Here is a 27,308-nt window from a genome sequence, read left to right on the forward strand (position 1 = left end):
AGCTGGACGGTATGCAAATATACAGGGTACAGGATAGGTCATTGAGACTTAAAGTGTTAGATATTAGAAAATAGAAGCAGGGATCGAAGAAAGGATTGCTTTCAATATAAGACTATAATGAACAACTCGCACCCACCATCGCAGAGCGTGTAACTGTTCTGCTAAAACTCCTGATGGAGCAGGAGCACTATACAATATTATCTTGGATATTATGATCGTGAGCATGACATATGCTCTTGACTCTCCCCCTTCCCATTCTACCCTGAAACCTCCTCAACCCGGGCCTGCCAAGCTATGTATTCCAGAATAGTGCCTCTAACTGTTCATAGCACCCTATTGCAACTTGCACTCAATACACGTTATCCCCCTGTAATGCACACTATGCCATTACATGTATTGTTTGCTCACGTCTGTCACTTCCCTTAATGTAACTGAGCGATTGCCCATGTAAGGTGTTCCTTGTAGTGCTCTCAAGAAACAGTTCTGTTCCTATTGAGAAGCGCTCCGATCCGCTCTGGAGTCAGCGTTAAATAAAGGCAATATAAGAGAGAGTACGTGACAATGCACCACGGTGGGCTGCGGAGCGTCAGTAGAACCCGGTGTTAGCACCGAGAACGTAAACAGGAAAACCTTCCAAACCCGCAAGGTGCACTGAGATATTTGGACTACTGCGGGTTAATACCTAGCTCACCGTCACCTAGCTAATAGGCAGAGCTTTGGTAGCGCAGCTAGCTCCAGATCCGCCCTTGCTATGTAACATTAATTCTACTGTTTGAGCTCCCACCAATTATGTTGTATAATACTCCTACTCGTGAAGATTGCGCACATTACACCATTAACCCTGTAATGCACTGAGTGCGGATCTCCCTTATTGCTTGAACACAATTATCACTTTGATTTGGTACACAAATGAAACCTGCACACTTCACTTTTCTCTTGTAACACGCTGCTTGCTACCTATTACTAGTGTAGTGATACACAGGTAACAAGAACAGTATTTTAGTAGGGTGGACAATGGGAGCTCTCTAAAAGTTCCGGGCTGACATTCTCCATAGGAGAATAGCTCCAGGAGGCTGTACTTAAAACGTCTGAAGCAACAGAAAATTGCGGATAAATGGACGGGAGAAATAATGCTAGTCCTTCCCAAAGCAATACCAAGGAAGTTCCTCCCTCCGTGGCTACCCATGAGGTAGTCCTCGAAGGAACCAACCAAGACGTGACCAATCACAGCGGAGGAGTGATCGCTGCATCAAGAGATGCATGACACCTGTCAGCAACAAAAAAGGGGGGGCCCGAGTAACACGCACCAACTTCCGCGACTCGCAGAGCCAGCGGTGCACGTGGACACCACCCAATGGTTCCCGCTCGGTGTTCGTGGGTACCAACCGGAGCCCTGCCTGCGCTGCCTGTGCACTGCTGAGCAAACCGCATCGACGTGCGGCTCACCAGCAGGACAGCACTCCCCCCACACTAAACAATGTGCAGGACGGGGGGGAAGGGTAACACGGGCGATGCTTCAAGACATGCCGCTCACCCACCCTTCAAAAACCCTCCTCGCCCCCGCGAAGCACAACTCAGATCTCACAGAGTCGGTGCATTGCCTAAAAAGAGTAGTCATATAACAGAGGGGCGCGGGGCACAAGTGACTAGACCCCAAAGACAGCTGAACAGGGAAGGCCAGCCGGGGGGAAACCTCGCAGGCCGTGCAGTCGAGGGAACGAGACGGTACCGCTGGCCACGCGCATCCTCCAAAAGTGCGATGCGGACCCTGTCGCACCCTGTACCTGGCACGAACTCAAACTAAGGGTGTCAAAAGAATATAACAACCAGTCCTCTGTTCCAATAGGGGGGGGGGGGGGGGGGGGGGTTATACATAAAACCGAAACAAACCCCTACCACACAAAGCCCGAGAGTGAAAGAACAAAGCAGAACCGTGGGCCGCCATGTTGCCAGGTATAGCCTCACAGCAAGGAAAACCGATCTCACACCAAGAAAGAGCTTGCTGCTTGCCCTGTGCAGGGCGCCGGTCAGGGACGCGTAATTATGCCAGCCCCCCCACTACTCTGAAGCGGCGCCCTTTGATGTTGAGGGAGCCACAGGCTGCAAGAGCTCCCCATGCATTGGGTGTGCATGAGAGCCCGAGGGGGGAGGTGCGACACTGGGGGTGAGTTGGGGGGACTGCCCTAGAACGGATTAGAATTCACACGCGAGCACAAGAGGATAATTCGAGGCTGTTTGATGGACCGGCATTTGGTTGGCCAAATGGCTCGGCTATAAAAAACCATGATAGAAAATGAAAATACAATAGATAGTAATAAAATCAGCGCAGCCCGTGCGAGACGCAGGAACACCAGTGGGCCGTGCCCGGGGCGCGCTGATTAGTTTAAAGAAGCGTGAAAAATTCCCGGTTGTGAATAAAAGCCGAGAAGCGGCCACCTGGGGCCCATACCGCCAATGGCCTCTCTGCTGAGAGCAGCACGAAAAGGCTCATGCGGATAACAGGTTAAGGGGGTGTCCGAGAACCTGAAAATTGCGCATAAAGGCATGCGAAAGGTCTTTACTTGCATGCCTGCCCAGAGACAACGAGGTGCCCCCAGGGTGCCTGCAAACCCAACGCGGCCGCAAGGCCTTGCCCTCGCCCCATCGTGGACCTCCCTCCTCTGGCCAGCAGCGCCGAGATCGCAACCCAGCCGGCCAGTGGGGGGGCTCCACGTGGCAGGTACGCTGTTCGTGGCCCATCGTCATTATCATTGTAGTCTAAAGCTGATGGGTGGTCAGTGTCGCATATTGTATGACCTGACACATACTCGCTAGTTCAATACCCACCTAGGCCCGTGAGGTACAATTATATATCCTGCACAAAATCGCCCGAAGGTGATGGAGCGCTTTACAATACCCTTCATGCGCAGTGAGCTTACGTGATTTACCTATAATCATAGGGTGTGGACCGCCCTCCTCACGCCAGCAAAGCCCCCCGCGCCGGGGTCGCAACCCTCAGCCGGCCAGTGGGAGGAGGGGTGGCTCCACGCGCCAGGTCCGCTGATCGTGTACCCATCGCATGATCCTTCCTATTCAAAAGCTGGCGGTGGTTACTCACCGGGCCGACACCTACCTATGCCCGTCAGGGAAAATAATATTGCACAAGTTCGACCCGACAGTGATGGAGAGCTTTAAATTACGGATACATGGCACCCACCACAATATCTGTATTGCCAGCCGCCTCCGCGAAAGGAGCAGGTGCTATATCAGGCTTCCTCTTCTGGTGCCCTCCTACCCCAGCAGAACCAGTTGTGCTGGGACTCTGCTGGCAAGAATGATGTTTTGCTCTCCTCTATGATGGACACCAAGACGGCGTCGCTGGGCTCGGCCCAGGCGGGGCTGGGCTGTGTTTCATCACACAGAGCAGGGTGTCGTGCAGAGGCCGGGAGGCTGGCACCCCTGTGCGAGGCCACAAGCCAGAATGGCCACTATAAAGCCTCCCTGCGAATAAAATGGTTCCTCACGATTTACGCCGGTGCAACATTAAGAGGCAGATCTGTATTATGCACCTTTTCACTGCTAGTGTTGTAAGGAATGAGAAAACTGGGCATACACTAAACTTAGAAATCTTAAGACCTGGAGATTTGAATGAGGCAAAGGGAAGCAAACCGTAGACAACAACAACCTTACACTATTGTGGAGCAAGACGTCACTAATATTCGCACAAAATGAGAACCCCCGGGGCTCGACCCTGTTCTCCAGCGCCTTCCCTTTATAAGGCGGGAGGCTTACCTATTACCTTCCCTATTGCACCGTTAAATATTTACAAACCTCGATCGGCCGCAACCCCGGAGCTATCTGGCATCGATCGAAACAGCACTGCACGGCGATCCCCGAGGTGCAAGCCCCGCTCTCTCTACCCGCCGTTCTGGACTCCGCCAAATCCAATTAACTAGCCTAACAAAACAAACCGACCACTTCTTCCCCCCCATGGTATCCTACCACAAGGCCCCTGTGCCACCTGGTCATGCCCAGGGACGGGGCCAGGGGGGAGGACAGAAAGTAGCACATACCTCAGATTACGAACGCGACGACGCTGTAGGCACGGGTGCAGGACAGCGCTCGGCGGGCGGACAGGAAACCGCAAAATGTGTGTCCCCACGAGGACACTACGACGCGTCCGGTGCGGCAAAGAGGCAGAGAAAATGGCGCGGGGGGGCTTAAGTACCCCTCGCCCTTCCTGCCGCACCGGACGTGACCACCCAGCTCCTCCTAGCTCCCCTCGGCTCCGCCTGCCCGGGGGAGGAGAGAGGCTAGAGTGGGGCGGGGGGAAGCCCTCTGTGTCTAAGGGGTTGCCCTCCATATTGGCCACTGCGTGGCCTGGGGCAACCGAAAATAGTAACTAGAGACAGGCCACTCCAACCGTGCTGTTCACTTTCTTTAAATAGAGATAATTCAAGCATGACCCGTTTCACCTCCCTTGAGGCTTAATCATATGCACCATTACTTAGGATGGGTTTGTCAGCATTTTTAAAAACGTAGCTCCAAGCATTGAAGAGGGACTAATGTCCACCAGTTCAATTTAAAGTGGCAGTAGGTGTTCAAATACATATATGATTTGTTTTTCTTTCCCGCAATGTTGGTAAGTACTTTTTAATCCCATCAGGAAAGTTCCTTGAAAATGAAGTATTTTCATCATACTTGTGTCCCTACACTGTGCTGTTCCCAAATGTCTTTAACTGTAGTGCTCGGACCACAGTACACAGAATCCACCATTACTGTTCATTTGTTATCTACTTGGTGCTTCAATGCAGTTTTTGGCAAAATTAAAACTTTAGTTTCAACCGCAGGTCCTGTAGACAGAATGCCTTTGTCAGGAAAATTCCATTTTGTGGCTTGTATTTTACCGGCTGCAGCTTCTTTCAAAAGTCAATTCCGCTACCACCCTGGTTAGTTTCCTTCAATTATGTCCTCCAAGAAACACTCATCAGCACGATGTGCATGGGGGGCATCCCCTACGCAGACCCTGGCTGTGTCCGTGTTTCTCTCCGGTCGAGGCGGGCCTCTCAACGTGGCCCTACCATCATTCCTTCATAGACACTCACTTCTTTACAGCCGGCAGGCGCTTCAAATTTGGATACCATCCACGAAAGAAAAACCTGACAAACGAAGCGCCTCGATATACCACAAAGTGATCATTCGCAATTCCGACAAAGGTGGGAATATTGTCTTATGGCCTTTGAATGAATATATGGAGGAAGCATGCAACCAATTAAATGATGTGGAATGCTACAGAACGAGTTCTCCTACAACATTTAAAGATACACAGGAACTTCTATTTTCACAACTGTTGGCTTGGAAAACCATGGGCCTGTTAAGTTGGGAAGAGTTTAAATATCTTAAGAAAGAACATCCCACTATCCCGGTGGTTTATTTTATACCAAAAGTACAAAAACATCAATAAACCACCGGGAAGACCCATAATAGCAGCTTGTGACGGTCTTTTGGAGAACTTATCCAGATATATTGACTTTTTTCTACAAGATTATGTAAAGGGTCTCAAATCATACGTGCAGGACACATGTGATTTTTTAAGAAAAATACAAAATATATAATGGAAATCCACTTATTTATTGGTAGCTTTGGATGTATCTTCCTTATATACATGCATCAAAAATAAGGATGGAATGAGGGCTGTGGAATACGTTTTGATGAATAGATCCATCGTATATGTTCAACACACTAGTATGCTGCTTCTACGTTTCTGTTTTGTTTGGAAAACAATGTATTTTTCTTTAATGGCAAGATGTACCCACAAATTCAGGGTGTTTCTATGAGGGCCAGCTTCTCTCCCAGTTATGCTGGTGGGAGGAGCTGGTCCTCATGCAACAATTTGAGCAGACATATAAAACGAAAGTCGTAACTTGGTTACTTTACATCGATGATTTGTTTATAGTGTGGGATGGTGATGTACAGAGTGCTACTGATTTTATTGCTCAACTCAATAATAAAGCAATCAATTTACACTTTACATCTGAAATTAGTAAAGATATGGTTACATTTTTAAATGTACAGGTCTGAGTGGTAAATAACAACTTGCCAACCACACTATTTAGGAAACCTACAGCAGGAAATACTCTGTTGCATGCTTCTAGCACACATCCACCCCATCTTATTAAAAGTATCCCCTATGGGGAAATGTTGCACATTAGACAAATATGCAGCAACGAGGAAGACAGCAACAATAAACAAATAGAAAGCTGCACTTGGTTTCTAGCTAGCGGACATAGGACTGAGTAGGATGTAGCCATAGCAAAGTCCAAAATACAGGCACGGGTAGATCTCTTACGATATGGAAAACAAGATATCAGTGAAGATATGATCCAGCAACCTACCAGACTGATTTTGTCTTTTTCACATCAAGAGAAACAAATTAGGGCGATTGTTAGACACAATTGGCCCATTGTGAGAGACGACCAAGTGATTGGTAAACTTTTGCCATCTAATCCAGCTCTGAATTTTAGAAAAAACAACAGCATAGGTAGTATGCTGGTAAGGAGCAATCTAGAGGATCAGGGCAAGAGTATGTGGCTCTCAGCCAGGAAAGGATTCTTTAAATGTGCAACATGCAAGGCCTGCCAGTATGGTATTAATACTACATCATATACAACTGCATTTAATGCCAGGTTACAGAATATAGACAACATCTTACATGCAAGTCAGAATTTGCTGTGTATGTTCTGACATGCAGCTGTAATCTTAAATATATTGGCAGTACAAAATTGGCAGTGCAGAAGAGGATCTTACAACTTATTCGTGCCATTAACAACAATGATAACAGCTATCCAGTGGCGAGACACTTTAAAATCTACCAAAATAGCAATCCAAAGTATCTCAGGTATTATGTCATAAAGGCTTTTATATATTTTATGTATACACACACATATATATATACATATATATATATATATATATATATATATTACTTCTTGCGCTGTGGAGTGGTCTGTACCTGTGGGTTCCGTTGGTTGCTTACGGAATTCTTGTCCTTTTGTAGAAAACGGAGCAGGACTGTGAATCGTATTTCATTCAGAAGGTATTGGACCGTTACCTTCTCTACGGACCCTCCTTTCATTTGGGCTGGTTGGTTATGCGGTCCACAAGCGGAAGCACCCTTTCAATTGACCCGGAAGGAGTATTGTGAGCCGACAGCCCCCCGTTTGGCGTTCTGAAGCCCAGCTTGCCGGAGGACCTGGAGCCGCCGTTCGTGAGTCTCCCGAGGGTCGGAGGACACCGAGGAGACACCGCCGGTGGAGCTCTGCGGTAAGCCAGCGAACTGTGGTTTTTGCTGATCTCGAAAGCAAAGCAGCCGATTATACGGGGGAAAGGAAACGCGCAAACACAACGCTTTCCGGCTGTAAAAATATATCGTTTAGCCGGAATTCAAGGTATTTTGTTTATAGACTCGCATAATGTCTACGCCGGCTGAAGCCTTACGGAACCGGGAGGCTCTAGCAGATGCCATGTTTGAAAATCTACCTACACCCAGCAACATAAATGATCCAATTAAACCCAGAAATGAAAGCATTGATTTAAAAAGCAAAATGAAAAAACTGGAAAAACTGCTCAGAACGGAAACCACCAAATGGTGGGAAAAACGATCTCTACAAAAATATCAGGAAGTGGGTCGTGTTCCCAGAGGGTTGAGGATCCTAATTGCTCCATCATTTGAAAATCCCAACCCTCTGATGTTAAAGTAATGGGCAACTGGGAACTTAGACGCTTCAATGAACATGGTCAGTTTATTAATTAAGTATGCTGAAATTGACCGCAATGAGATTTTACAAGACATAGAGAAATTGAACAAGGAACTGGAGACTGAGAAAGATCAAGAATTTATTAAAAAAACAAGAGAAGAAATCGATGTCAGACTTGCTAAGCACCAGGAGACCATCAGCACGAGAAAACAATACAAGTTTGCTCGTGACAAACATGATTATGAAACTGGCAGAATTTTTACGTTTGCGCGGAAGTTTGACAATGTAAAACAGCAAGCCATGGCACCCAAAGTTACCACACAAACTGCCAGTAACAATCAGAGTGTGGATTTATCTGAACCCGAGATGAGCTCTGTCACTAGTGGAAGCGACTCAGAAGACACCATAGCAGGGGGCTCTAACCAATGTCCAGTGCCTACTAAATATAATCCTTCAGAGGAATTGGGTTTTATGGTCGAGGACAGATTCAAAACATTGCGGCCTCAAACCCGGCAGCAGCGGAAATTAAGCGAACAGCAGCAAACAAAAAACGCAGCGCAAGGAGGAAATGTAGGCGGCAAAGGGAAAGCAAAGAGAGGGAGAGGAACAGGAAAGAAATGGTAATATCACCTTCTTCCAATCAGCACATTCCGTCCACATCTGACATTAATGATGGTGCATGTTTTAATACCAACAGTGAGGAACAGATGACGGATAATGCAGAGTGTAACACAGTTATCAATTTATCCGATGTGGTGCTAGATAAAGCCGAATTACAGCTTTTATCCCTGGGTTTGTCGTACTGTCCTAAAAACTCGTTCAATTATGTGCAAACCCGGGTTGATGTGTTCAAATTTATAAGAAAGTTGAAACTGAAAAAGCACTTTAAGTTGTCAAATGCGCAATCTAAAGCTTCTGACATTGTGAACAAAACCCAGCCATCCAGAGTGTTTTCAATTTCTGATACGAATGCTTTGAAAGTTGCACAAGAATTAGCACTGGAAGAGGATTTTGTTCCTGGGGCAACTCAACAAAATCTAAGGAATGCAGGCATTTCAACTAACCTTCCTTGTGCCACAAAATTTAAACCTCCATCAACGTTTTACCCAATAATGCCTAAAGACAATATAGACGCTTTTGGGGATATAGTTGTGGAAGAGTTAAAGAAATTGCAACACACCACGTCCAGAAGGAGCAAACGTATGAGATATATGGAAAAACAATACAATAAACTCATGAAAAAATTGAGGAGTGATTCCAATCTCATTATAAATAAAGCGGACAAAGGAGGCAATACCGTTATCTGGCCTCGGGTTCAGTATATGGCTGAAGCAGAAAGACATTTGAGCAATGAAACTTGTTACAGGAAAGGCAACTTTATTGACATTTTGCGCCTCAAGGAGAAAGTGCATAAAGATCTTAGTCAATGGAGGCGGGAAGGTCTGTTAAGCAAGCAAGAACATGCTTTCCTGAAAAATGATTTTACAGTAACCCCTTTCTTCTACCTGATACCAAAGATTCACAAGCAAACCATCCCAGTCCCTGGCCGGCCTATTATCTCGGCCCAGGGCAGCTTGTTAGAATCTATTTCACGATACGTGGATCATTTCCTGCATGAATTTGTGGAGTCATTGCCCTCTTTCATCAAAGACACGGGACACTTTTTGTCTAAAATCAATGATATTGTGTGGGACAATGATTTAATTTTGATAGCGCTAGATATAGATTCTCTATATACTAGCATAGCACATCATGATGGACTAAACGCTGTCAAGTACTTTCTGAACAAACGTGATATTGCTTTCAGTCAACACAGTAGCATGCTTCTGAGTATGTTGGATTTATGTTTAAATAACAACTATTTCCTATACAACAAGGAAGTTTATCAGCAATTAAGAGGGGTGGCCATGGGGGCATGTTTTTCCCCCACCTACGCATGTCTACATGTGGGGTGGTGGGAGGAACATGTCCTCATGGGGTCACTTGCTACCAGGTTTCCCAACAGAATAGCCCACTTTTGGCGTTTTATAGACGATATCTGTATGATATGGAGGGGATCAGAAGAGTCAGCTACTGAATTTGTGAGAGTCATTAATGATAATCAACTTAATCTTAAATTTACGTCACAGATCAGTAGAGTGATGATCCAATTCTTGGACGTTGAGATCTATGTCCAGAATGAAAAACTACATACTAGACTCCATAGAAAGCCCACGGCGGGCAATTCTATCTTGCACGCCGGTAGTGCACACCCAGGTCACCTCGTGAAAAGTATTCCTTATGGGGAATTTCTACGTATTCGAAGGATATGTAGTTCTGAGGTTGACTTGAACAAATGTCAAACAGAGGCGTTTCAGAGATTTGTTGCTAGAGGCTATCACACTACTGCCCTCAGAGAGGCTTTAAATAAAGCGAATGAGTTGAACCGGGATGAATATCTGAATTCTACTAAAGCCATCAGTATCAGACAAGAACCCAAGTCAATCAATCAATTCAATCTTTATTTCGTTGCATTGCAACATAAAAGATAACAATAAAATACAATTCATAATAAAAAAAAGTATACAACAATATAACATCCATTATAAGGGCACTCTTCTACATTTCATCAAATTTTAACTTGTTAGCTAGTATTTCGTTATAAAAGCACATGATTTATACTTCAGTTTGACACAGTATCAATAAATATTTAAAATATTTAAAAAGTGTAAAAAAGTTAAAAAAACATTAAACATTAGTTTGAGTTACAACCCGGATTAATATACAATGCATTGGCTTAGTTCATGGTTCCGGGGAGTACAAGTAACAACTTTCTTAATTTAAAAGGAAAGAGATAATTTCCTTCTGACAAAATAAGTGGACAATAGAAATTTGCTAATACCGAACACAATTACTTGGCTGGTGTCCGTACTTAGGATTCTGCCAGCTTCCCTATGGGAAGTAGAGCCAATGTTGCGGCACAAGGGGACTATCCACTTTTTCCTGGCTTTATCATAACTAGGGCAGAAAAACAATATGTGCAAAGTGTCCTCCCTTTGGTTATTAGTGCACAGGGTACAATGTTCTTTGTCATTCTTCCCCCAACTTTTCTCAGTTACTTTTATTCTCAACGTTCCATACCTAAATTTTAGATATAGAGATTTTGCCAGTGGGGGTTGGATTTCGTCTAAAAATTGTTCGAATAGAGCCTCATTTTTTGCCATAAGAAATTTTTCAGTAAGGGGGCCATGGGTTCTTGAATACACAGATTCATAATTCACTAATGACCAGAAGCTTAATTTGACGATTTTTTTGGATTTTAGGTTAAGAGATTCAGGCTCGTTCCAGAAGTGTGATAATCCGAGCTTGGTAAGCCAGCTTTTAACATGCTTAAACCAAAAGATCTTATTGTCTCTATCCAGCTCTAATACTTCCTTCATCCCATCTCTGTAGTCAGATAGTTCCACAGTTGTCCATAATCTGACCCACATCAGCAATGGTCTCAGTACAGCGTGCTGATCTGTGTGTTTAATGTTAAGATCTAGGAATAATGGTATCAGGGGAGTATTGGTTGGAACTTTTAATAAACCCCTGACAAATTTATTTTCCAATACTTCAAAGGATTTTTTACATACTGGTCCCCAAATTTCTGCCCCATACAAGGAGGCAGACTGTACCTTATATCTGAAGAGCTCTATCGCTGGAGTAACTGCTTCATTCACACTTTTGTTGTATCTCTGTGTTATAGGGAAGCAGTTTTGTTTAAACACCAATTTCGATTTTTCCAGTTGTGGACCCCATCCCATTGCAGAGTCCATCAAAACCCCCAGGTAGGTGAAGCTGTGCTCGTAATCTAATCTTTGCCCATTTAACATTAAGTTCTTTTTAAAAGTTTTGTGCGGGTTCAGTGCCATATATTTTGTTTTTTTTATATTAATTTCTAGTCCTTTATTGATACAGTACTGTTGGAACCTGTCTAATAGGATCTGTAGTCCACGTGGCGTTTGCGATATTAGGATTGTATCATCCGCGAAAAGGAGGGACGCAACTCGTTCCCCTCCCAGTCGAGGAGAATCATTATCGCAATTTTCCATGTAGGTTGCAATATCGTTTACATAAAGGGAGAATAAAGTAGGGGCCAGAACACAGCCCTGTCGTACTCCCCTTTTTATCGGGATCGGGTCTGTGAGTTCTCCATTTGGTCCCCATCTAACCTTAGCGTAATTCTCCCGATGCAATCCTATTACAAGTTTTAAAAGGTCGCCTGGCAGCCCTTGCCTATTCAGGGTTTCCCAAAGTAGGTCTCGTGGAATAAGATCGAATGCTGCTCGCAGGTCAACAAAGGTCACATACAAGTGACCTTTGCGGATGATGACATACTTCCAATACAAGCAGCATAGCCTAAATACTTGATCAATAGTACTTGTTTTGCTTCGGAATCCCGCCTGGTATTTAGATAAAATTGACTCCTCCTCTAACCATGAATTTATTCTATTTAAAATGTGCCTAGCATATATTTTTTGCGTAATATCTAAAAGGCTGATGGGGCGGTAATTTGCTGGATCACCACGATCCCCTTTTTTAAAAATAGTGATGATTTCTGCGCCATTCCAAGTATCCGGTATGCGCTCACTAGCCGCTACTATGTTAAATAAATGATTTAAATAGGGTGCCCAGATCTCGATATTATACAAATACAGGTCACCAGGGATTCTATCAAGCCCTGGCGCCTTCCCTTTCTTAATTGAAGTGATTGCTGCCACTGTTTCTTTTAAGGTAAACACTACCTGGGGACTATTAGCTGATAGTATAAGCGGGGGTGCATCATTTGTTGCCTCGATCGAAGTTTTGGCTGCATACTAGGACGGAAAGTGCTTAACCCAAGTACCCTCATCTAAGTAGACCTCCCTGGAGCCTTTCTCTTGATTATTTTCCTTGGCTGCCAATTCCCAGAATTGCTTCTGGTCCTTGTTTCTAGCGGCTGTTAACATATTGAGCCACAATTCCTCATCCCATGAGGATTTGGCTCTTAATATTACTTTGTTATAAGCCTTTCTTTTCTCTCTAACTATTAACGGACTTTCCCCTTTAACAGCGTTAATCAGTGCAGTTTTGGCAAGACGGCATTCCTTGTTATACCAAGGTTTGCCTACAGATTTTGCATTAGTCCTGCCTGCACCTCTTTTTGGTTTCTTAGTGAGGATTTCTAATAATTGGCTGAAAAGGGTTTTATGTAAATCAACAAATTCTTTAGGAGTGCAGCTGTGGGGACAATATTGGTCCAGGGTATCTGCAAAGATTCAATAGATATTGGCTAGTAAATCCTCTTTTTCTAGGACAAATGCCCATTTAACTGCCCTACGGTTATTGCTAAGAACAATGTTATCAGCAATGGCTGTGGCTGCTATACTATGGCCTCCCTCCATGTTGTCATGTTCACTAACCATGCTTAGGAGAAAGCTCATCTCTAAGGGGTAGTGGTCACTTTCGTATCTTTCTTTGACCTTTAGGTCCACTGTAAAGGGCCAGAGGTTAAGGGAGACAATAACATAGTCTATTTTACTCCCATAGTTGCCTCTCTTGAATGTATGGGCTTTAGGGTTGTCTGAGGGCATACGGCCATTGCATGCTCTCAGACCATGTGAGGTCAGGAACCGTGTAATTTGTAGCGCCAATGCTGTACCGGCAACCGTACGATCCTCATTCAGGGCAGGTATTGCATTGGCGTTATCCTCCTCCTCAAACAATGTGGCTATCCCTGAGATTGGTTCAAAATTACAGTTCAAGTCTCCACATAGAATAACCCCTGCCTCTGATTTTAGTGAATCCATGAGCGACTCCAACTTCCCTATACACATAGATTCCTTATGGGAAGGTTGGGGACTGTTGTAAACATTAAATAAGTAGAACGCCCTATTATCCACTGTTGTTATTTCTAGACAAAGAATGTCTAAGGAGTCGGTGTTAATCATTTTGATAGCTAATTTGATGGAAACATTGACCCATACTAAGAGGCCTCCAGATGCACGACCTCTCAGGGAAGGGACAGCCTCTATTTGGTAAGTTTTATAGCCAACCCTGTGTCGTTGTGCTGTAGCCCAAGTTTCCTGCAGCACACAGATGTCAAATGTATTTATATAAGCATTCCAGTCCGGATCATTCAATTTTGCACGCACCCCCGCAGTGTTCCATGAGACGAATGTAAATAGGGAGGATCCCTCATTCGTGTCATAGGGCACAGCGGGTGTAGCTAATATTTGGCTCCTAGTCACTTCATCTGGACCCATAGCAACTGAGCATGTGACCTCCTTAGATCTACTATCACCTTCTTTTCGGTGGTTAAGTCCCAGAGTACATGACACATTTTCAATCCCCCCAGAGTCACTGCTTATTTTACTCGGGACAAATGGTAGCAAGAATAGGTCCTCATTTATCCCAGAAGACACCACAGGCGATGTAACAGTCAATCTGTTTTCAGTTGTTTCTTCACAAACGACGGCGGTGTGTGAACCTGACTTCAAACAACTTAAACCATTTTCCTCAATACACTCCCCTGTACATGAAACATTTGCAGTACCCCTATTGTCTTCCGTGCTCTTTAAACATCAATCACACTCTTCTAAGCTACCGAATGCCTCAAACCTATTTGTTAGTTCCAAGGGAGTAAATGGGATGAAATTAGACATATTGCCATTCCCTCTTAGGTTATGGTTAGGTGGTACAGTGTTCCACCCATGGATTAAAGGGGGTGGAACAGGATGATGTAAATACGCAGGGTTCCTAGCTACTTCCATATTTAAGGGTTGTGTATTAAAAGGAATGAAGCTAGTTACATGTTGAGGGGGGAAGACAGTTGATCTTGGATAGAAGTAGGTCAATGGGCGTGGCACTATACAGTTGTTTTCATTACCATAGGGCCAATTCAAAATATATTGGACCGCCTTCTTATCCCTGAAATTTACAACTACAATGTCACCCCCTATATCCTTTGTTCTGCCACCCAGCCATGACAGACGACGCACATGAACTATTTCGCCATTTACATAGTTGGCTTTGGGTCTGTACAATGACAACCAGTGCATGATCTTATTCTTTAACTGAAAGTAACCTTCCCGCCTTCCACTTGTCAACTCAGGAACCCCGGTAAGCACTACTACATATGGTAGTGCCTCCGGTGGGAGTTCTGTAGGTGGTGACCTTCCCTGACCCCCTCTTACGTGACCAACCTCTTTCTCTTCAATTCTGGGCAAACAGTTTGGGAGAATGGTTGGTTCCCTAGGTTGAATGTTAACTAGGGTGTTCATCGAATTTGGTGTTATAGTGGATCTACTCTTGGTAGATTGTATTTGTTTTGGGTCAGTATTCTTGGATACTTTACTAACAGAATGGGCACCTGTTTTTGGGTGGCTAGGGCCAGCTGCATTAGCCACTACTATGTTGCTATCAGTAGTAGAATTAGTAGTTTTGGCAGCTGCTCGTTCAGCAGGGGTAGCGCACATTGTGTGTGGAGCTTTTTGGGGCTGTATTACGTTCTGGGAGCTAGATGGTCTTCCCAATTGCCCAAGAGCTACCAAGTCCAACTCAATCCTCCCCAACCTTGATTCCACTCCCTTTAATCTATCAGATAAAGCCAACATATAGGTTCGTACAATCAATTCAATATTGTCCAGTAGGTTCTTCGGGAAGATTGTCTGTGAACCTTCTTCCATTGGAGAGTGGGTGATGTCCGGCAGTGTGGTTGATGGGGAAGTAAGTACTATGGATTTTGACGGAGATGTGACAGTTACCGTTGTTTGTTCATCAATAGACTTTCCCATGGTCACGGTAGAGGTAAGACTGGACTTCTTACCAAAATCCGAGAAGCTAAACTTGGACTTACTTGTGTCCATTTTTGTCCGTCTCTTTTTAGAGGGTGGGGGCCCGTGTACCTTGTTCGCCAATGTCTTCTGATGTTTCCCTCTTACTACCTTTCCCGGCCTAATTGTGGGTGAAATCAAAGTAGCCGCGGGATTAGGTGTACTAGGGAGAGCTGAACCCTCATTTTGTGACTCGGCAAAAGATTGTGTTGGTGAGATGGCGGGTGCTAAACATTCTTTAAGCAATAAAGGCACACTAGCGGTTGGAGATACATTATCAGTAGGAGTGATATTTATATCATTGTCCAAGGTGACAGAGTAGATGGGCTCAGACAGTGTCCTGTTTTTGATACGTTCTATAGAGCGGCGCCTATCCGCCCACTTCTCGGCAAGTGATAGTTCTTTAGTACCATCTAGAGCAACCTTGGGGAAGTAATCATCCAAAGTTCTATTTAATATACTCCCAGGTGTCTCCGAGCCCGTAGTGGCAACAGTGACAGCAGCAGTAGCCATCAACAGTTCGGGCTACTAATAATTGTAAGAATGAATGTACTTACACGGAACTTTGGCCAGGACCTCGGGCCCAACCCAGCCTCCTCCGGCCTCTGAGGGCCACAGAGGGCCCGCCCTTTGCCCGGGCTTCGCCCGGCTGCACCCGCGCCGCGTCCCGCGACGCGGGAGTTCCGTCCTCTCTTTAAAGCGCCAACTGGCGCGGAATCCCAGTGGGCGGGGTCAGCCGCGGGGAGCGCTGGTGGTTGTGGTCTCCCCCCTCGGCGGCCGCGCACGGATGGTAGGGTGCAGCAGCGGCGGGGGAGACCTGTAGAGCCCACTGGTTGCTCTTCTCGTGTCCCCGCAGCTCTCACACGCCGCAAAAACGCCCGCACACAGTCTCAAGTGCCAGGAAGGCTCCCCGGTAGGGAAAGGCTGCTCCGTCGGTCCTCAATCGAAATATACTGCAAACACTGCCCGCTCCTCAGCAGTTCCGTCCTCTCTTTAAAGCGCCAACTGGCGCGGAATCCCAGTGGGCGGGGTCAGCCGCGGGGAGCGCTGGTGGTTGTGGTCTCCCCCCTCGGCGGCCGCGCACGGATGGTAGGGTGCAGCAGCGGCGGGGGAGACCTGTAGAGCCCACTGGTTGCTCTTCTCGTGTCCCCGCAGCTCTCACACGCCGCAAAAACGCCCGCACACAGTCTCAAGTGCCAGGAAGGCTCCCCGGTAGGGAAAGGCTGCTCCGTCGGTCCTCAATCGAAATATACTGCAAACACTGCCCGCTCCTCAGCAGTTCCGTCCTCTCTTTAAAGCGCCAACTGGCGCGGAATCCCAGTGGGCGGGGTCAGCCGCGGGGAGCGCTGGTGGTTGTGGTCTCCCCCCTCGGCGGCCGCGCACGGATGGTAGGGTGCAGCAGCGGCGGGGGAGACCTGTAGAGCCCACTGGTTGCTCTTCTCGTGTCCCCGCAGCTCTCACACGCCGCAAAAACGCCCGCACACAGTCTCAAGTGCCAGGAAGGCTCCCCGGTAGGGAAAGGCTGCTCCGTCGGTCCTCAATCGAAATATACTGCAAAACCCAAGTCTGAAGTCCCTGATAGAATTAGCATGATTACTACCTTTAACAGTGAGGAAAGGAAAGTGAGAGGCATTCTCAAGAAACACTGGCCCTTGTTAAAAACGGATATAAGTGTGGTACCCTTACTACCTGAGGAACCAACAGTAACCTTCAGAAGGGCACCCTCTATGCGGGATGCCCTAGTTAGATCAAGCCCTGAGGTTATCCCCAAGAAAAATTGGTTATCTGAGAAACCAGGATTTTATAAATGCATCTCTTGCAGAGCTTGTAAATTCGGCGTTTCCACCAAGGAATACAAGTCTGCATTTGATCCATTTCCCATCTTGATAAAGGGGCACTACACTTGCCGGACCGATTTTGTAGTTTATGTTCTCCAATGTACTTGCGGGCTCAAGTACGTTGGAAGCACTAAACTACAGGCCTTCAACCGCATCCTCCAACATCTCAGGGCCATCATCAACTCTGATGAGAATTACCCGGTCGCACGTCATTTTGGTTTGATCCATCAGAAGAATGTGAATGATTTGAGCTATTTTATCATTGACGGAGTTCCCAAGAATATCAGGGGTGGGAATAGAGAAAAATCTCTCAGGCAGTTGGAGAGCAAGTATATCTTGCTACTAGATACGAGAATCCCTAATGGGTTGAACACGGGAGAGGACCTTCATTGTTTTTTATAAAACCTTTTCATTAAGTCTGGCCAGACATTTATAAGGGTCAACTTTCAATCTGTAGCATAGGTATAATCCTCCTCTTGTTCAACAGTAAACCGAGTATGACCACATGTAGGACTATTGAGTAGTCCTTTGAGTAGACTGTTAAGATCATTCTCCCTGTATCCATCATGTCATGTGTTGATTACTATGTACAACTGCTGTTTGCATTAACTTCCCCCGCTCTGAGATCACCGATAGCCTAACACAAACAGGTCATAGATGAATTTATGAGGGGGTGTGATTGTGCCGTTCTGGGTTGCATTGTCCAGTTTACATCATATTGTATCTTAATGGGGTGATAATAAGGGCACTATGTCCTAATTTTGGGTCCCATGGAATATGTTTTCAATACAAATTTGGGATCCTTGTCCTTAAGTCTATGCATTTACACTTTGTGTAAAGGGTTATAGGTAGTTCAAAATAATGGTTCCATAACATGTAAACCTCCTAAATGGCGTAACATGGTCTTTCTTGAGCCCTCCCCCCAAGCTTCCCCGTTTTTTTCTTTTAATATTTCAGCCACCAACATATGAGTTACTTAAGGGGCAGAGATCTGCCTCTTATTTTGGCTGAAACTGCACTTGGCACTTTACACTTTGCACGTGGGTTTGCACTGAAGGGTCAGAATCAGTTAGCACTAGCACTTTAAAGGGCAACATTAATTGTACATGTTGATTTGCACTGTCATCCTGTAGACCCGGGATTCAATATCGATATAAAAATGTATATTACGCTGTATATAAAGAAGTTATGAATTTAGCAAATCTGCAGCTTGTAAACATGAAAAAATTATTATTTTTTATAATTATGGTAATGTATTATACTTGGCATTTGTTATTTAAATTGTATATAATAATTTTTAACATTTGTAAATATGGGTCTGTTTTCTAATCTGGATGAACTACAATTCACGTGTTTTCACAGTTTCTATTAATGTACACGCCCCTTTTTGTGTTAATTATGCACCCTATATATGCACTTTCATTGGTTCTGTCTGGCATGTGATCAAGGTCACCGTGTAGTGACCGAAATGCGTCATGCTGGCGATTGCGTGAAAATAAACCACCTTTGAAGTTACTTCTTGCGCTGTGGAGTGGTCTGTACCTGTGGGTTCCGTTGGTTGCTTACAGAATTCTTGTCCTTTTGTAGAAAACGGAGCAGGACTGTGAATCGTATATATATATATATATATATATATATATATATATATATATATATATATATATATATATATATATATATATATATATATATATATATATATATATATATGTATGACATTTATAGTTGGATTTTAGAAATCATATTTATATTGATAGTATATTTTATTCTTCTATTAAATTGGTATTCATTTCTTTGTGGATCAACTATGAAATGTTTAATATATATGAAATTGCATAGATATGAAGTCCTTAGCACCGCTGCATTTTAGATTTGACTTTTTTTGCCATTGTATGGGGCTATAAGTATTTTACAGGGATATCTCAACCTAGGCAGATATAGACAATTTTGCTCACAGCAGTATTTTCTACTAGTGGTTGAGGTAGTTTGATTAAATACTAGAACCAGATATTATTTTTCAATTTAGTTTTATCACAAAATTTATAGGTTAGGTATGCACTTTTTTAGCTTCACAATTTGGATTTGGAAATATTTTTAGAATAGTTTTTAGGCATTTTAAGCCGATATTAATAAAATGAATATAATTATTAAGGAAGTTATCCTATTATGATCGGTGACACCCACTTTGCATCTAAACAACATTCCCCTAAAATTGTCTGATATTTATATGATAAAATATACGGGGATTATGATGCAACATTTATGTATATATTACGTGGATAATTCCCTTTGTAAAAACAAATATGTTTTTATGTCCATTGTGATGTCATTTGCACTTGCACTTTAAAAAAGCGGAGTTAATGTCTAGGAGGTGTCATGTGATCAAGGGTGGGATCACCCTAAAAGCGTCATGGCAGATTGGCAATAAACTAAGAATATTGCACGATATATGGGCCCACGCTCGTTTTTCCTGCAAGTGAAACTGGAGTTTTACACGAGTTGAAGCATATATATATATATATATATATATATATATATATATATATATATATATATATATATATATATATATATATATATATATTTACATGTAGGGTGGTGGGAGGAGCATGTCCTCAGGGGGACTCACAAACTGCTTTTTGAATCAAATGTAGTCCAGTTTTGGAGATTCATTGACAATATCTGCATGATATGGAGGGGTACAGAAGAGTCAGCCAGAAACTTTGTCAGTATGATCAATGACAATGATCTTAACTTACAATTTACAGCAGACATAAGCAAAGTGAGCATCCAATTCCTCGATGTTGAGATCTATGTGAATGATAATGTAATCCAAACCAAATTTTTATAGAAAGAAAACTGTTGGGAATGCAATTTTACATGCTAAGAGTGCGCAGCCTGGGCATCTGATTAGGAGTATACCGTACGGGGAATTCCTTAGAATGCGAAGAATATGCATTTCTGAATTAGACCTAGAGAATTGCCAAATAGAAGCACACAAGAGATGTTTTGCCCGTGGGTATTGTCCTAAATAATTAGAGCATGCTAGGATTAAGGCCAATAGCCATAGTAGAGATGAATGCTTAAACACCTTGGCTGGATCTAGAAAGAAAGATATGATGAAAGTCAACTCAGATCCCACCACAAACCAAGAACAGATTAGACTTATCACTACGTTTAACATGGAAGAAAGAAAAGTCAGGGGGATCATTAAAAAACATTGGCCTTTGCTAAAAACAGATATTACCTTAGCTCAACTGCTTCCAGAGGAACCATCAATCACCTTTAGAAGGGCTCCCTCTATGAGGGACGCCTTAGTGAAATCAAGTCCTGGGGTGGTTAGCTCCAAGAACTGGTTATCTAATAAGACCGGGTTCCACAAGTGCATATCATGCAGAGCGTGTAAATTTGGCGTATACACCAGCCAATACTGCACTGCATTTGACACAAACCCTATTAAGATCCAAGGACTGTACAGGTGCCTCACTGAGTATGCGGCTTATGTATTAGAATGCACCTGTGGGTTAAGATACATAGGCAGCACGAAGTTGCAAGCCTTTAACCGGATTTAACAGCATTTAAGGGCAATCGTGAACTCAGGCGACAGTTACCCAGTAGGCCGTAATTTCAAATTGTTACATAGTAAACATTGAAAATGACCTAAGTTATTATATCATTGACTCAATGCCTAAGAATATAAGGGAAGGCAACAGAGAAAAACAACTCAAGCAGCTAGAATCTAAGTACATCCTTTTTTTAGATACGAGGATCCCTAAAGGTTTAAACACAGGGGAAGACCTACACAATTTTCTGTAAATTAGGAGTTAGACACGGTATTGTAACCACTAACTGTAAAGGTAGTTCTGTGTAATATCTAGAGTAAGTACCCCATAGATCTACAGGGTTCCTTATATTTGACCCCAGGAAATGGTGTTAAAGAATCTCTTAGCTGCCTGATAGGACTGGAACCCACACAAGGTATAGGCAATGAATTTGGGCCCTAATGAGGATTTGGATTACTCCATAGAACTAGGATAGGAGGTCAACAGGTAATAGAAATGTATGGATTGACTTTGCAAAAATCTCCCTCAAGATTAAGAAAGTTAAGATGTCCACAGTAGTTATGCACTTGCACTTAAATCTGTATATATGATATAACATGTTTGGAGGGTAAGCTATAATGCAATTAATTTTAGCAATATGTCCGCTAATATACCAATGCTATTATTTTTTTTTAATTACTATTTATTAACCCTGGAATTTTGATATGCCATTTTAATATCATTTTATCTGAGGTATTTGCACTTAGCACTATTTTGCACTTAAGGAATTTGTTTGCACTTGCACTTTATCTTTCTGATCAAATCATTTTGGCGGGACATGAAATATTCATGAGAACCTAGGATCCAAAGTACTAAATTTATACAAAGCAGTTAAGCCACTTGGGCAAATTTGAAATTAGGAATCATGGTGTTTTATTCTGTGCTGAGAAAAAATAGTTTTTTAACAGAGTTTAAACATTTTCCTATATTGCTGCTTTGTAATGTCTAATGTGTTGTGGTTATATTTATAAGAATTTTTATTATTTATATACAACTCATTTTGCACTGATAGATCCTTTAAAACTACTGTTGAGAGTTACGGTATTTTGTTTAGCTCTATGCGTCATGTGATCTGTTCAGCCAGGAAGTCACTACTTAAGCACTTTAATTGTATCCTGAGGGTCATGTGAACAAGGCTGCAGTGACGCAGCTGAAACCCGTCATGCTGGAGTCAAACAGAGAAATAAAGCATTGAAATCAGAATTTATCGCGCTATTGTAGTATGTACCTGAGTTTGCTGCGGAACATTTGCTGTGGTTCAGGACTGTTGGTGGAATATATATATATATATATATATATATATATATACATATATATATATATATTTTGCAAAGTTCAATACGAGCGCAGCAACAAAGCACAGCTACGCCACGCCACGCCACACTGAAAAATCGAGTAAAGCCACAGACTCCGTGCTCCGTTGTTAGTGCATTTATTCGTGAGGAATAAACAGCCCACCAGTCGCCATGACGCGTTTCGCCTCAGCCGAGGCTTGATCACATGTCATGAGAAGGAGGAAGAAGGTACTATTTGAATTGCATTTAGGTCACATGACTAATAGCACTTCCTGTCAACATTAAAGGGGTATGCATCAAAAAACATTGCTGGGCGCAGTGCCCTTATTGATCTCCCAATAATCAACTATGTCAGTATAATAGATGTACATCAATATTCTATAAACAACCAGTCACTTAATACGGTAAAGTTCACATTTCTATACATTTGAGGCAAGAACAAAACGTAGTTCATTATTTACAAGAGAAAATGTGTTAAAAATGATGTCAGTTATTCAAAATTACATATATAGAAAAATATACATATACATATAAATATAAATATTTAAATATATACATATACATGTGGAGAACCATGTGTATAAAAATAGAAAAATATATATATATACAATATTTCCAACTTCATATATAGACAACATGTGCAAATTGAGCATAAATATTTACACCATTTCAGTTCGTAAAACGTTCATTTTTAGCATTGCCTCATAAAACATGTAACTGTTTTATTAATCGTAAGGTGAACTTCTGACTGATAAGGGTTTTACTAAGCCCTCAATTTTAATTACTGGCATACTGTGAAAATTATACCTCAGTGGGTAAGGAAAGTATAATTATTAGTCATTTGTTACAGCAAAGTCTATTTGCTATGTACCTTTTAGCGGGTTGCTGAGTGAAAAAGAAATATAAAGTGCTCGTGCAAAAATAATATAACTGGTTCAGTGTTGTTTTATGTATTTAAAATCTGCAGGCTGCTGCAACACAACTTGTGTGATCGGATCATTTCAGCAATATAATATCCACTCAAGAATGGGAAACTAGGAACCTACTATAGACAGGTATAAAGGTCCTCTGTGCTATTGAGCCCCCCCGGATGTTTACTGTTAAGCTCAAGTATATAGCGGGTTTCCAGAAGACGCAATTTACTGTTTCTGTCACTCCCTCTCCTCAAAGGTAGGACTGAGTCCACCAAATAATACTGAAGCTTTTCGGGGTTGCTATTGTGGCATTTCTCGAAATGTCGAGCTACCGGATACGCCTGGTCCTTTCCAGATATAGCCCGCAAATGTTGAAGGATGCGTTTGTGTGCTGGAAGGCGAGTACTACCCACATATTGGAGGCCACATGGGCACACCAAGATGTAAACCACAAACTCAGTTTTACATCCCAACTTTTGCTTGATCTTGATGGGCTTCTCATGGAAAGGGCTCGTATAATGGGTCTTATTAATGGCGTGCTTACAGGCTTTGCAGATCTGACACTTTTTAAAGCCTGTAATTCGTTCCCACCACTTTTTAGGAACGTCTAAAGTGTTATTGACAATAGCACTGCCCAGGGACGGAGATTTCCTAAATGTGATCTCAGGTTGATTTTTTACTAGATCACCGATTGTTTGATCTCCCCGTACGAGATTCCAATTTCTGGAAAAGATTTTGCGAATTTCAGCATGCTGTTGGCTGTATGTTACTATAGCCCTACACTGGATTTTTTCTGTTGTTGGCATTTCACTAATATTAATATATATATTCACTGAAAAAACCATAGGTTATAGACCATATATAGTTAGGGATTAGCATTTAAAAAACCTTATTTTATTTGCACAAAACCATTGAAATTCCATATATAGTTAGTTGCACTAACTATATATCGCGGACCCGCAATCCACTGCTAATGATGTCACATATTACATCATTCATGACATGGTCAGTGACATCACTGATGACATCACTGATGACATCTCAAATGACATCACTGATGACATCACTGATGACAACACCCAGTGACTGTATGTTTCTGTAAAGTTAAAATATGTCTTACATATTGAAGAATGAGTGGATGTATAAGTGTCTGGATGAAGGATTTAGTAGGTGCATGACTGACTGTATGAGAGAATGATTAAATGTGTCTCACTGAGTGCATGGGTTAGTGATTAAAGTGTCTTAATTTGGCAATCATTATTTATGTTCTTATGTAAACTGCTGCATGTTTAAATCAGTAGCTATATCAGTAACTATATGGGTTATTGAATGGTTGCCCAAGTATTTGTATGGGAGACTGAGTATGTGTGTGGGTGGCTGGGAGGTGTATAACTCTGTGCATAGATGTGTGAGCAGTTGATTCCCTAGGTGTATGGCTTGAAAAGTGCATGTAGAAACAGCTGTATGGACAGTTGACTGTGTGCATGAGTATATTGGTGAGTGAATGGATATCTCAGTTCTACATGTCAAAGTAAGTACATATGTAAAACACACTCCATGTGAGAGTTGACATATATAAATAACTGAACATAAGAGCCAGTGAATGTGAGAGTGGCTGTATGAATCATTGTGAACTTGTATCAAGGATTGTATAAGAGAGTAAATATGTGTTAGTATATGTTTGAATAAGTAAGGTGTGTATAACTGTATAGTTGAGGAAATGGAGGTGTGATTGATTCTTTGCATGACTGACTAGGTGTGTGAGTAACTCCATGGATGTGTGACAGTCTGTGAGTGCCTGTTTACACTGAGTGTATCTAAGGTTATATTAGAGTCTGAAGATGTATTATCACATAAATGATATCATCAGTGATGTAATCAGTAATGTCAAATGAGATGTCAGTGATGTCATCAGTGATGTCATTTGAGATGTCATCAGTGATGTCATCAGTGATGTCATTTGAGATGTCATCAGTGATGTCATCAGTGATGTCACTGACCATGTCATGAATGATGTAATATGTGACATCATTAGCAGTGGATTGCGGGTCCGCGATATATAGTTAGTGCAACTAACTATATATGGAATTTCAATGGTTTTGTGCAAATAAAATAAGGTTTTTTAAATGCTAATCCCTAACTATATATGGTCTATAACCTATGGTTTTTTCAGTGAATTTTCAAGGTTTTGTAAATGCAAATTCCTAACTATATATGGTCTATAACCTATGGTTTTTTCTGTGAATTTCATTGGTTTTTTAAAAGCTAATATCTATAGCTGTAAAATATATTCTTTATTAAGTGACGTATCACATAGCCCGTGAGACGCCTCATGATGCATCGCATAACCGTGACGTATCGTCTCTGCAGCGCAAACCAAACCCAAAACGTAAGCGCGCCAAAACACGCTTAAAGATATATATATATTTTTTTAACCTTAATTAGACAAAATCCACACGTGCACATATCACAAACGTTCAAAAAACACAATATGTCGGACTCCCGTTACGCTGCCGGTTAGCTGCCCGGTTAACGTACCAGGAAGCACCTTTACCGCGAAAAATCGCATTTTTTTTTCACCCCCCAGGGAACTTTAATAGCCCCCTCATCAATCCTAGGGGTTCAGGAGGGGTCTGCCTTACCCCTTTCATTCATTTACACCTTTTTTCCACCTCTTGTCTCTCGATCCCACAGAGAGACAAGATGGCGGCCGCTCCAGACTGTTTACAATGATAACAGCCAATCAGCTTCTCCTCAGACTCCCGTTACCTTGCCGGTTAGCTGCCCGGTTCGCGTACCAAGACGCGTCTCTACGGCGAAAAAATCGTATTTTTTTTTTTTGGGCCCAGCGTGGCTCTATAATATCCCCTCATCAATCCTAGGGGGTCAGAAGGGGTCTACCTTGCCCCTTTCCTTCATTTCCCCCTTTGTTTTGGCCTCCTCTTGTCTCTCGATCCTACCGAGAGACAAGATGGCGGCCGCTCCGAACTGTTTACAATGTTGACAGCCAATCAGCTACTCGTCAGACTCCTGTTACACTGCCGGTTAGCTTCCCGGTTAGCTGCCCGGTTCGCGTACCAAGACGCGTCTCTACGGCGAAAAAAACGGAATTTTTTTTGTTTTTTTTTTGGGCCCAGCGTGGCTCTATAATATCCCCTCATCAATCCTAGGGGGTCAGAAGGGGTCTACCTTGCCCCCTTTCCTTCATTTCCTCCTTTGTTTTGGCCTCCTCTTGTCTCTCGATCCTACCGAGAGACAAGATGGCGGCCGCACCGGACTGTTTAGAATGTTGACAGACACCGGAGAGCCAATCAGCTTCGCTTCGCAAAGTTCCGATAAGCGAAAAGTATGCGAACCGGATCGCTGCCCGGAGCGCTGTTACAGATATATATCTTGATTTAAACGTTAATTTCTCAAAATCCACTGAAGCACATATATTGAGACCTAGCAAAGGCACATCGGGCTAACAGTCCCTACAATTTTGCCAAGTTTCGTGCAAATCCATTCAGCCATTCGAGCTAAAAGTGAGTCCAACCGCCCTATGGAAATTAACATGGGAAAAACGCGTTTTGGGACCCCCCTTTTTTCTCGGCCCCCCCTTGACGGAACCCCCCCAAATTTTCAGGGGCTGCTCAGAAACAAAATGTGCCATTTTCCTGAAAATTTCAGCCCATTCCGTCCACAAACGCCAAAGTTATTAGACATAGAATTTTCAGAAATCCCATAGGGAAAAAATCCTAACTATATATACCTACTGGCGACCGCCAGTAGGTAATATATATATATATATATATATATATATATATATATATATACAGCTCCTCTGCCTGACAAAGTCAAACAAACCAGCACTCGCAGTAAGTTAAACCTCATAGGTTTATTGCACCAAAGAAAAATGCGTTTCGGCACTTGCCTTCGTCAGTTTCAACTGGCGACGGCGAGGCGACTGTTAATAAAGGCAACATAGGAAACATAAAAAGAGGACCAAGGTCCTAAATCATAAGCACCATCTTTGAATGGTCAAAGAAACCAAATAATAATAGTAAATGCAAATTAAACATTCACATTAAATAGTTTTGAGTACATTG

At 42.9% G+C, this 27,308-nt stretch overlaps 1 protein-coding gene across 1 annotated transcript in view; it reads left to right on the forward strand.

Moving 5' to 3' along the window:
• The window catches only part of CCDC172 (coiled-coil domain containing 172), a 651,707-nt gene that overhangs the window by 591,636 nt on the left and 32,763 nt on the right, over positions 1 to 27,308 (forward strand). The gene's annotated exons all lie outside the window — the stretch shown is intronic.

Source organism: Lissotriton vulgaris, chromosome 5 (assembly GCF_964263255.1).
Source record: "Lissotriton vulgaris chromosome 5, aLisVul1.2, whole genome shotgun sequence".
In the NCBI taxonomy this organism is placed as follows: Eukaryota; Metazoa; Chordata; class Amphibia; order Caudata; family Salamandridae; genus Lissotriton; species Lissotriton vulgaris.